This window comes from Triplophysa dalaica, chromosome 17 (assembly GCF_015846415.1).
Source record: "Triplophysa dalaica isolate WHDGS20190420 chromosome 17, ASM1584641v1, whole genome shotgun sequence".
In the NCBI taxonomy this organism is placed as follows: Eukaryota; Metazoa; Chordata; class Actinopteri; order Cypriniformes; family Nemacheilidae; genus Triplophysa; species Triplophysa dalaica.
This window is the reverse complement of record NC_079558.1, coordinates 19,122,472-19,135,574: the sequence shown is the minus strand read 5'-3', so window position 1 is coordinate 19,135,574 and position 13,103 is coordinate 19,122,472.

Sequence of the window (13,103 nt, the reverse complement as noted above, 5' to 3'; positions counted from 1 at the left end):
ATACTAAAGAGATGTGATTTTTTTCTTTAACAATGCATGAGTGATTTATGCTGCTAAGTTGTTTTAGAAAGAACCTGTAATGACACACGCTGGACTGTTTGGTTAGAAGATACTTTACAAAGAGCAAACACAGTAATGTTGAGTAAATCTTTCTCTGGTCGCATTGATCAGAGTCATTGAGGTGGGAAGCGTCACATCCATCTCAGCGCGAGTCAATGTTTGTGTTTGTGTGTCTGATGGAGTTTGGTCATTTTGGTCTTTAAATGAGTGTTCATTCGACCTCAGAGCTCTACTGTAGTGAAAGTAGCTTCATTCATCAGGTCACGGTTAGTTCGGTGTGGAGGTGTGCGCGCAGGGGACTGGAGGCAGAATGACTTTCTTTTCCGTGACAAAATGGTTTGATCCTCCCCCAAATGGGAGTTTGATGTATGGATGCAGTTTTCTCAAGTCGTCTCTGGTCGTTTGTAAGTCTATTAGCTCTGTCACTTGAGAATAGTACATCAGCATCGTGTGTTAGCCTGTGGCTGAAGCAGAAACGAAAAAACTCATTCATTATTAAACAGGACACAAGTGACAGAGATGACAATGTCAGTTTATATAAGAGATAAACTAGCTTTTATTGTTTCACTTTCAATGTTGAAGACTGATAGAAAACACCCTACAGTTCTAACGTCTACTACATTGTCCGGAAAGCAGTGCTAAAAGTAGTTGTCTGCTTTACAATTGCTAGAAGGTTCTGAGTGGTTTTAATGTTAGTCTTGATAGTCATGTAAGGGATAATTCACAGCTAGCCGTGCATTAAAGGGGTCATATGACGCGAACACCTGATTTTTTGTGTCTTTGGTGTGTTATAAGTTGCCAATGCATGTGTTTATTTATTTAGTCATTTTGCAGATGCTTTTATCCAATGCGACTTACAGTGCACTTATTACAGGGACAATCCCCCTGGAGCAACATGGAGTAAAGTGTCTTGCTCAAGGACACACTGGTGGTGACTGCTGGGATCAAACCAGCAACCGTTGATTTACCAGTTCAGTGGTTTAACCCACTAGACCACCATCTAATTACTCAAATGAAAGTGTGTGAACAAAAGTAATTCTATCTAAAAGTGAATGCTCACCCAGACCTGCCTGAAACACCTCGTGTAACCACACCCCCACAAATATACATCAGTTCATGGTCTGATTTGACTAAGACCACCCAAACATATACTCAAGTAAGGTGGTGTACCTGTCAGTACAATTGAAGACCCATGCATATTACTTTAAATCTTGTATACACATTGCATCTTAAACAAACCATAATATTCGTTTAAGACATGTCATATGACTCCTTTAAAGGATTTTCGTGTAGGGGGATTGACTTAAACATTGATCAAACTGAGTGGAACTACCTGTGCATTAAACAGGTTTAAAGTCCCTTTGAACCAGAAATTGCGATGGTTTTTACATCCGTATTTTGATGCATTTCCGACTTAGTGATGAAAAATATAGTGGGCGTGGCTTACTCTGTGATTTGATTGGATGTGTAAAAACAGACGTTGCATTTGTAAATTAAGCTGGTAGCAGACTGACAGTTATGGGGAGGAGTTAACGGATGCCCCGCCCAGGTCGTCTAACATAAGCCTTCATGGATAGTCATTACAGGACGGAAACGCATTTTCAGATTTTAATTAAAGATTATGAGGGCACACTAATTTTAAAAAGAGAATGACCCACATTGATAAACTATTAAGAATAATATTTAATGAAAAATAGACATTGTCATTTTATATTCACTGGGACTTTGATGTGCTTTTACGGCAAATAAGACATTTGGTCAACACCACATCTGTCCTCAACAAGCCACACAATATGAGACTCTGTACTCTGAAGCACGATGGGAATGGATGACTCATAAATGATAAGTTAATTTAAAGTTTCAGAATGTTGTTCCCTTGAAATAATATTAAAATACAACACAAGATGATTCTGAAGGCCTCTAGTACTGAAGAAACATTGACAGGACTTTAGAATCACCGTCTTAAACATATGAAGTATAAATCTAGCCGTATGTTCTGACAGCTGTGTGAGAGAATGTGTTGTTAAAGCTCCAGACATCAGTCCCATCAGTCCACTGGGTATATACAGGAAACAGGGCTGACAGCGGCCGTCCCAGAGATGATCTCTTCTGCACAACACTGCCATTTGTCTGACACGATATTCTTCTATCAAGTCATTCTTTCGATCTCTTGTGTAACAGTATTCCCTGGCTTAAAAATCTAAAAGAAACTTATGTCGAATATGAGATACTGATTCTTCAACATGTCTGTGTGATGGTTTAACAACGCACAAAGTGGACTGACAATTTCTGGGTTTCCATTCACTCGTGATGCAAATCTTTTCAAAGTTCGCAATATCAGGAGGAAAAACAAGTGCGAAATCGAGTGGATCACGCTGGTCTAGAGAATGTGAAGCTGACGTCACCCCCTGCGTTTATGTTGCAGTTCCGCCGCCTGCTCCGCCATCTTTAGAGGCTCATACTCTGCTGTTGTTATTGTTTTGATATGTACCGTTACTTTTTTGTTTGATATATGGAGATATCAAAAGTGAAACTACCAGGGCATTTTCCAGAACGACTCCGCGTAATGGTATTGTAGTTTTTTATACAGCAAGACCGACCTACCGTAGTTATGTTTCTTAATCAAACATGAAAAAACAGAAAACTCCATTAAACACAATAGCAGTCTGCCTCCCAGCATGGCGGAACATTCAACAAGGCGTGACGAAGATTGACAAGCTCTATTGGTAACCTAGAAACCAACAGTAGGCCTCAATAAAAAAGATCAGAGGCCTCATTTATAAAATCTTGCGTAGAAACCATTCTACATTTGATTTTACCGATTTGAAACCGATAATTTCTCAGCGTGCGCACGTGTGATTCATAGAACAAAGGTATGCACAGAAAACATGCCTCTCTATCAGATGTGAAATCTATCGTGCGCAGCTGAACAGTTTCAGATTTCAGCCTTTTAATGATGTTTAAATTATGTCATTGATATATAAATAAAGAGAGCACCTGGCTGTCAACATCCAAATCCTTTACAAGCGGCAAGAATGACTTCTATTTCCAAAAACCGGCAGCACCAGGACAAGCAAAAGTCCGTTCGTCTGCTCAGATCCGGAAGTATATGTTTAGCAAATTAATGGTTTGTATTTCTAAATTTTGCCTTGTTTCTGATGCAAAACTTCAAAGTGGTGAATAGTCTTCAATACTGGTTCTTATTCACATTCTGACGTCTTGCACATCAGGCGTCAGGACAATTGACACAATGACTCATTTCATTATTCTTCTAAACATTTCAACATTTGGCACCTTCCACAAAACAGGGCATCCATCCATCCATCCATTTTCTACTGCTTTATCCGAACTACCTCGGGTCACGGGGAGCCTGTGCCTATCTCAGGAGTCATCGGGCATCAAGGCAGGATACACCTGGATGGAGTGCCAACCCATCGCAGGGCACACACACTCATTCACTCACGCACTCACACCCTACGGACAATTTTTCCAGAGATGAAAACAGGGCATTCATTTTTTTTTTTCTAAATAAGGTTAAATGGTGAAGGGAGTGGCTTAAACATTCTTCAAAATATCTTCTGTTGTGTTCTGCAGTCATATAGGTTTGGAATGATATGTGGGTGAGTAGAACGTGAAATGTTTCTCAACCCTATCCCTAAACACTTTCTATTCTGTTTTATTTGTAAAAGTTTTCATTCATCCCAGTGACTCTGATAGAATAGATCACAGAGTTGCATACTAATCGGGATACAGATTTAATGAGTGTGAAATTTATTTATACAATTTATTTGATGTAATGCTTTTCACAATGAGAATTCTTGTAGTCTTTTTGAAAAGTGTTTTTAGGCGACTGATGTCTTTCAGTGCTTTTAGTAAATAATATGACTGTTCACTCAGATCTGCTGTACGAGACATCACACCTGACGATACAAACAAGAGAACACTGAAGCAACATCTGATTCATGATAGATTTCCTCAGAAGTGTGTTGTGTGTTTTTAGGGAGATTTATTTACTCTGGCTCAGGGCCAGATGTATGTGGCTCTCTGCATCTTGTGTATGTCATCATGCTTGTTTAAATGTTTACTGAAGAAAAGTTCACATCCCGAGTAAGAAAACATCCCTCTGCACTACAGAGCTTGTGTATTTGAAATGCTGCCAGTACACAGTGAAGTGGAACTTTCTATCAGAATTTTTTTTGAGCCTTACATCATTACAAGTCATTAAAGGTTTATGGAATTGAAACGTTTACAGTTCATGTTACAGTAAAAACCTGAAGAACAGATACTATGATGTTATGATTTCCACAGAAAGCTGAAGTCTGTACAGTGTGTCAATGAGAATAGTGTCAGTTATCTCTTCTGTTATACAACACATTCTGCTGGAGTGTCATTGCTAGAACATGTAATTCTAGCAATGAATTCTAGAAACTCCTCTACTCATTAAGCTACATTGGCTTCCCGTAGTCGCTCGCATCAAATTCAAGACTCTGCTCCTGGCCTATAAGACTACTACTGGTTCGGCACCACCTTATCTTAAATCGTTAATGCAGAAATATGTACCTGCCAGATCCCTACACTCTGCAAACAAACGACGTCTTGTGGTGCCATCCCATAAAGGTAAAAAATCTCTCTCGCGCACCTTCTCCGGATCTGTTCCACCTATGTGGAATGATCTGCCCACTGCTACAAGATCTGCAGATTCTGTAGCCATCTTTAAGAAACGTCTGAAAACACATCTCTTCCGCCAACATCTGACTGATCTGTTCTGACTCTTTTCTTCTCTACTCTTTTCTACTCTACTCTTAAAAAAAAAAAAAAAAAAAAAATGTATGAATGAGTGGTTCCGTATACTGTGTTAGGCTATATGAGACTAGTCTTCTTTTTGATTGCACTTATGCTTTTGTTGTACTTGTGCTGTCCCAATTGCTTCCATTATCTACCCCACTTGTAAGCCGCTTTGGATAAAAGCGTCTGCTAAATGACTAAATGTAAATGTAATGTAAATGTAATTCAGCAGATTTGAACAAACTGTGAAACTTTGCTGTAGTTTTTGCAGCAGGTTTGCTAGTAACTTACTGAAGATTTATTTACTACTTAATATAGTTCCCCTTCAGTCGGTCTCTCGACGTTGTGTTGAGAGACGACTGGGTTTGATCTTGAGAACCTATCATCTCCGAGAGGAATTTCTAAACGCCAATAGGATTGGCGAATGGCCCGCCCACGCCAGTCTCCGCCCCGTACATACGGGTATAAAAGGAAGATGGCGGCGGTCATTCACTTACCTTTTGTTCTTCGGAACTGTTTGCACTACATGTGTCAAACTTATTTCTTCGAGAGAGTCTTTCTTCTCCTGCCGGCGCGACGTGGAAGCAGCGGATCCCCTGGTGTGACGGTCTTCCCTTCGACTTCCCGGCAAATTCCCACAGAGCCTTATTCTAAAAGAGCAAATTTCCCAGCTGCTGAGCATGTCTCGCAGCTGTGTCCTTGGGTGCGGCAGACTCATTCCCGAGTCAGACGGCCATGAAACCTGCGTCACATGTTTGGGCGTCAAGCATGCTGAAGCAGGTTTCAGTGATACGACATGTCCTATCTGCGAGGACATGTCTATCAAGGTGTTGCGGTCACGGCTGGCGACGTTTTTCGGAACTGTTGCCGCCAACCCGCTCGCTTCTCAGGCGAGTTCGGCTGCCGCTTCGGCGAAGTCGACCGCCTCGACGAGCAGCGGGGGTGATATGGGGACTGCTATGGATGTCGCTTCGCCAGCTCCGGCTCGGCGAACCGCCCATACCCCAGTTCGCTCACCTGGTGCGTCCCCGATGGACGGCGGTAGACCGTTCCATAGCGGGCAGACTCGCAAGAGGGATGATGACGAAATCTCTGTCGCGGCATCGGACAGCTGCCTACTGGCATCAGACGGGGACGATCTCTCCGAGCTCCTGTCCACGGGCGGTAGAGCTCGTGATGGGACCGACCCGGAGATGTCGGCCATGCTTGCCCGGGCAGCCGTGAGCATCGGGTTGCAGTGCGTTAACCCGCCCTCCCCGAAACGCTCGCGGCTTGATGAATGGTACCTGGGTACGGGTCGCGGCCAAAAACCGCGAACCACCCCGGTGCCGTTCTTCCCGGAAGTGCATGAGGAGCTCACGAGGTCGTGGAATGCACCTTTCTCGGCGCGTTCTACACTCGTGGGCTCGGCGGCTGTGACTTCCCTGGATGGCGGGGCGGCCCGAGGCTACGTCGACATCCCCCAGGTGGAGCGTGCTGTAGCGGTGCACCTCTGCCCGCAGACGGCTGCCACCTGGAGGGGTCGACCTAGACTCCCGTCTAGGGCGTGTAAGCTCTCTTCGACCCTGGTGTCGAAAGCTTATAACGCCGCTGGACAGGCCGCCTCCGCCCTCCACGCCATGGCGATTCTCCAGGTCTTTCAGGCTAAAGTCCTGAAGGATTTGGATGAAGGGAAGCCCGACCCCACTCGCATGAGTGAGTTGCGTGCTGCCACCGACCTCGCGCTGCGAGCGACGAAGGCCACGGCAGGCGCATTAGGTCGGTCGATGTCCTCTATGGTGGCCCAAGAGAGACATCTGTGGTTGAACCTTGCGCAGATGGGTGAGGCACAGAAGGCCCGCCTTCTGGATGCCCCCATCTCGCAAGCAGGGCTGTTCGGTGACACCGTGGAGAACGTGGCACAGCAGTTCTCCGCGGTACAGAAGCAGACGGAGGCGATTCAACAGATTTTGCCCCGCCGCGGCATGACCACCCATCGGTCGTCACGTTCCCGAGCGCAGCCTGCTTCCCAACAGCCCCGCCCCTCTGCTGTGGCCCCTCCGGTTCCGGTGCCCTCCCCTAGGACGGCCCACCCGAGACGCAGACCCACGCGGAGGAGAGCGAAACCCCGCCAGCGACCCGCAAAGGACTCCCAGCGGCCCTGACGGGATGAACCCAGGGGAAACATCGGGCCCGACGTCGGCCATACCATCGCCGAGTCGGTACGAGGCGCTGCCTGTCGCGTCTCCACAAAGTCCGGGCCCTTTTCAGGGCCCGGCGCCCACTTCCTCGTTAAGAGAGTTGTTCTCCCTGGGTTTTTCTCTCCCACAGCACCCTTCGGCGCGCAGTGGCGAGGGTGGACGGCGCGGACGACTTCAACCTCCACGCGACGTTGCGTCGGCCAGCGCCATCAGACAGGTAAGTCCGCAGAGCCGTCAACCTCCCAGGGATCCGTCCCGGTGCGAGGTGACCGCTCTGCCACCCACCGAACCACCTCTTCCAGGGACGGTGAAGGAGATCATTCCTCTAACACCGTTGGCAAGGTTCTTGGCTGCGTGGCAGACGCATACCAGCCCTTCACGGTGGTTGGATCGAACGATCCGTCTCGGTTATGCGATCCAGTTCGCCAAGCGCCCCCCGAAATTCCGGGGCATTCTGTTCTCCTCAGTACGAGGAGAGAATGCCCCGGTGCTTCGGAGAGAGGTCGCCGCCCTGCTGGCGAAACGTGCGATCGAGCCCGTCCCCATAACCGAGATGTCCTCTGGGTTCTACAGCCCGTACTTCATTGTCCCCAAAAAAAGGAGGAGGGCTTCGCCCTATTCTGGATCTGCGCATCCTGAACAGGTACCTGCACAAGCTACCGTTCCGGATGCTGACTCAGAAGCGCATCTTGGAGTCAGTTCGACACCAAGATTGGTTCGTGGCAATCGACCTGAAGGACGCGTACTTTCACGTCTCCATTCTTCCTCGACACCGACCGTTTCTACGGTTCGCGTTCGAGGGGAAGGCGTATCAGTACAGGGTCCTGCCCTTCGGTCTGGCCCTGTCTCCGCGGGTTTTTTCGAAACTCGCCGAGGCCGCCCTGGCTCCCCTCAGGGAACAGGGCGTGCGTATACTCAACTATCTCGACGACTGGCTTATTTTGGCACACTCGCGAGATGTGTTGAGTACGCAAAGGGATCTTGTGCTCGAGCACCTAGACCGTTTGGGCCTCCAGGTCAACCGAGAGAAGAGCAAGCTCTCCCCAGCGCAGAGCATCTCATATCTCGGGGTGGAACTAGACTCTGTCCGCATGTCGGCGCAGCTCACTACCGAGCGTGCACAGTCGGTGCTTCGCTGCCTGACACAGGTCAGGCAGGCCACAGCGGTCCCACTGAAACTATTTCAGAGGCTCCTGGGGCACATGGCATCCTCAGCCGGGGTAATCCCGCTCGGGTTGATGCACATGCGACCGCTACAGCACTGGCTTCAGAGTCGGGTTCCGAGGACGGCGTGGCACCGCGGCACCAGGCGGATTACGATCACGCCCCGGTGCCGTTGTACCCTCATCCCTTGGGCAAAGTTGTCCTTCTTGCGAGCGGGGGTTCCGCTCGGACAGGTTTCGAGGCGCGTCGTAGTTACGACAGACGCTTCCCTGCAGGGATGGGGGGCAGTGTGCAACGGGCACGCAGTAGCAGGGCGGTGGACGGGCCCCCGACTGCGATGGCACATAAATTGCCTAGAGTTGCTGGCAGTTCATCTAGCACTGAGGAGGCTACGGCCCCTAGTGCAGGACAGACACGTGCTAGTCCGGTCGGACAGCACGTCTGCCGTGGCGTACATCAACCATCAGGGCGGCATACGCTCACGGCAGATGTCGCAACTAGCCCGACGCCTCCTCCAATGGAGTCAGCAGGTGACCAAATCCCTGCGAGCCACGTACATCCCGGGGAACCTGAATCAGACAGCCGATGCGCTCTCTCGTCAGAGGACTCCCCGTGGAGAATGGCGACTCCATCCCAGCGTAGTCCAGCTCTTATGGGAGCGGTTCGGGCGGGCACAGGTAGACCTGTTTGCCTCCCCGGACTCCACCCATTGCCCGCTTTGGTTCTCCCTGACCGAGGGCTCCCTCGGCACGGACGCCTTAGCGCACAGCTGGCCGCGAGACAAGAGGAAGTACGCCTTCCCCCCAGTGAGCCTCCTTGCACAGACTCTGTGCAAGGTCAGGGTAGAGGAGCACCAAGTCCTGTTAGTTGCGCCGTACTGGCCCAACCAGCCTTGGTTCCCAGACCTCATATCTCTGATGATAGCTCCCCCCTGGCCGATTCCCCTCTCGAAGGACCTTCTTTCGCAGGGGAAGGGCACGGTTTGGCACCCCAATCCGGGCCTCTGGAATCTCCATGCCTGGTCCCTGGACGGGACGAGGAGAGTTTAAGTGGCTTGCCTCTGGCAGTCCAAGAGACGGTCATGCAGGCTAGAGCCCCCACCACGCGGCGTTTGTACGCCTATAAGTGGCGTCTCTTCTCGTCTTGGTGTTCCTCCCTTGGAGAGAACCCGCGGAATTGCCCGATCGGGTCAGTGCTGGCCTTCTTACAGCAGAGACTAGAGAGTAACCTCTCCCCATCCACCTTGAAAGTGTATGTAGCCGCTATTGCCGCTCATCACGATCTCGTGGAGGGTAAGTCTCTTGGTCGGCACGACCTGATCATCAGGTTCCTTAAGGGTGCGAGGAGGGTGAATCCACCTCGACCGCGCTCTGTACCCTCTTGGGATCTTAATGTGGTCCTACAGGGCCTGGCTATGGCCCCGTTTGAGCCCCTCGGAGATGCCTCTCTTCCTCATCTTACGATGAAGACAGCACTCCTGACGGCGCTCGCATCCATCAAGAGGGTTGGGGACCTACAGGGCCTTTCCGTGTCCCCGGGATGCCTAGAATTTGGAACTGGTAACTCTCACGTTGTCCTGAGACCCAGACCAGGTTACGTGCCCAAGGTCCCCACCACTCCCTTCCGGGATCAGGTGGTGACCTTGCAGGCGCTCCCCTCCGGGGAGGAAGACCCGACCTCTCATGTGTTGTGTCCTGTACGCACGCTGCGCCTCTACATTGACCGCACACAGAACTTTAGGAGTTCTGAGCAGCTCTTTGTTTGTTTTGGAAGACAGCATCAGGGGAGAGCTGTCTCCAAACAGCGGCTGGCACACTGGATTGTGGATGCCATTTCCTTGGCGTACCAGTCCACGGGCCAACCATGCCCGCTTGCAGTGAGAGCACACTCCACTCGGAGTATGGCCTCCTCGTGGGCGTTGGCCCAGGGTGCCACCCTGGCAGACATCTGTAGAGCTGCGGGTTGGGCTACGTCCAGTACCTTCGTGAGGTTCTACGACCTCCGAGTGGAACAGGTGTCAGCCCGTGTCCTGCTGGGATAGGGGCTCGGCATCTGGCCCGGACGTACGCCTGCGAAAGCGCCTTCTCCCCTCTTCAGGTGAGTAACGTGCGCTAACTGCCTCCCTGCAATTCCCCCATTAGGGTGAAGCATAGGCATTCCATCCATCACTAAGCACAGCATTGGTAATAGATCGGGCGGAGCGATCTGTTGGAACCAGGTCCAGTACTGGTAGAGTTACCCCTATTTAGGCGAACCCCTATACTTGGACTAGTGCCCCATACGTAGTGACTCCCTTATAGGTAGTCCCGTATGAAGATTTCACGTATTCCCCTCTGGCGAATTGGTGACCTCCCCACCGGTGGCTCTCCACCGGGTTTACTGTCCCCGGAATCGGGTTGACACTTCCGACATGCGCTCTCCCTATGGGTAGACCATGCCTTATACCTCCACATGTACCTCCCCTCGTGGCTGGATGTGGGCTCCGCAACACACTCTTCAAGAGAAGAATAGTGTTTTTCCCAGTGCGGCCCGGAAGGGACCTCGTTACAGGGGTAACGCCACCTTCCGTGATGACCGTCAGTAGAAGCTTCTTCGTATGTCTGATACTGAATCCACTGGAGGATTACATCTCGCGGTAGCGCTCAGTCTTGACTCGCAGGGCCAGTCACTGTCGCCCCGCTAGAGGTCGTAATGCGGCGTAGTGCCGTGGCGTGTGTAGATTCTTCCCCAGTCGTCTCTCAACACAACGTCGAGAGACCGACTGAAGGGGAACGTCTCGGTTACATATGTAACCTCGGTTCCCTGATGGAGGGAACGAGACGTTGTGTCTTCATGCCACACCACTGCGCCGACCCGCTGCAGTGACGAGAGACACTCTCTCAGGTTCCTCAGCACAAAGGTAAGTGAATGACCGCCGCCATCTTCCTTTTATACCCGTATGTACGGGGCGGAGACTGGCGTGGGCGGGCCATTCGCCAATCCTATTGGCGTTTAGAAATTCCTCTCGGAGATGATAGGTTCTCAAGATCAAACCCAGTCGTCTCTCAACACAACGTCTCGTTCCCTCCATCAGGGAACCGAGGTTACATATGTAACCGAGACGTTTCCAATTAGTGCTATTATCAATGACTTTAAAAAACTTCAAAATGTGCAAGAAGAGACGGCATTAGCACAGCACCACTGCAAAAAAATGACATTTTCCTAAGCATTTGTCTCTTGTTTTCTGTATAAATTTTATATATATTCTACATTAAGTTACTGGCAAACCTGCTGCCAAATTACTGCAAAGTTTTACAGTGTTCATTTGTGTTCCTATATCAATGTCGGCACTTTCCTATACATTGATAACAGTGTGACTCATATTGTATCGTAAACATAAGGTGTTTCACAATGCCATAGAAGTTCCATAAAGAACCTTTAACATCCGAAGAACCTTTCTGTTTCACAGAAGCTTTTCTGTGGTGAAAAGGGTTCTTTAGATGGTTCACAGTCAATGAACCCAATGTTTCTCTGTGGAACCAGAAATGGTAGTTCTATGGCATCGGTGTGAAGTACCTTTTGAACAACTTTAGCCTATTTTTAAGAGTGTATAGGTAATTCATGTAATATAAATGTATCTTCTGAAAAAAATACACTGCACTTTTATGTTTTGTTATTTCTCATTAAATTTAAGAGTTAGAGTGACATCATAATGTTTTGGTTACAAACTACATTACTAAACGTAGCGTTGTATTTTTAACTTTATATGTACTCACAGATAGGCCTCATCAGGCACAACAGTTGTGAGAAACTTAAGACAAATCAAAAGAAAAGAAAAATATTGATCATTTGAAACCTTCAATATTTTGCAATTCACTTTCTCTCTGTAACATTGTTATGAAATTCTAATTCCATCTCTGCAAAAAGTACAAAACAAGAGATTTGATGTAAAATGTAAAAAAAAATGTTTTTATTTAATGTGATATACAATAACATAAGAATATGATTTAGAACAAAGAAGTTATTTGAAAAGTGTCCTTTCGATGTTTTGAAAGTATTTCATTATTTTAAGTGTAACCAACTTTATTAATGACCAATGACATAAGCTGAATTGACACTTGAGCATTGAAGAGACGCTGGACGCATCATCAGGACATGTACAGAAAGTTTCTTCAGATGTCATCATCATGTATGTGTTGTTAATGAGGGTCACGTGTTTCTTGGACACTTTGGCAGCAGCTACAGTTTGTGACGAGCATTGTGTTCACTTCTGATTCTCCAGGCTAATGCTAATGATGTAAAGTCCTCTTCAGACATGAGATGGGCTTTCTCCATGTCCTGGCAAAAGCATTGACAATAGCACATAATCGCAGTGTTCACTTGACGCGTGTGGAGGAGCAGGTCAGAATGATGGCAGATCTTCAGAGGACAATCCAGCTGACCTCTCCATACAGCTCACACGCTCATGATAAGAGAACCTGTCGTCATGCTCCATATCATTCATCACATCTGTTTAAGAAACAAAACACACTACTGTACAATACCATTGAAGTGTACGCTACACAACACTACACTTACATACTATTTACACTACACCTGACAGACAGCACTAAATCAGAGTTCTCATGTTGAATGACATTAAATCCTGTTTTGATGGTTTAACAGTGCTCAATATTTCAGGCCTGTACTGAGATGAGCTCTGCAGTGAGCTGCTGTTTGGGACAGGACCCACATTTACAAGAAATCAGCAGAAGTTAAGAGGACACGTCTGGATAACGTACACGTTTAAAGGAATAGTTCACCCAAAAATATATAATGTCCTTCATCAGATTGTCAAACCTGTATGAGTTTCTTTCTCATGCAGAACACAAAAGATGTTTTGAAAAATGTAGATAATCAAACAACAGTGAACCTCATTGACTTAATAGCATGAAC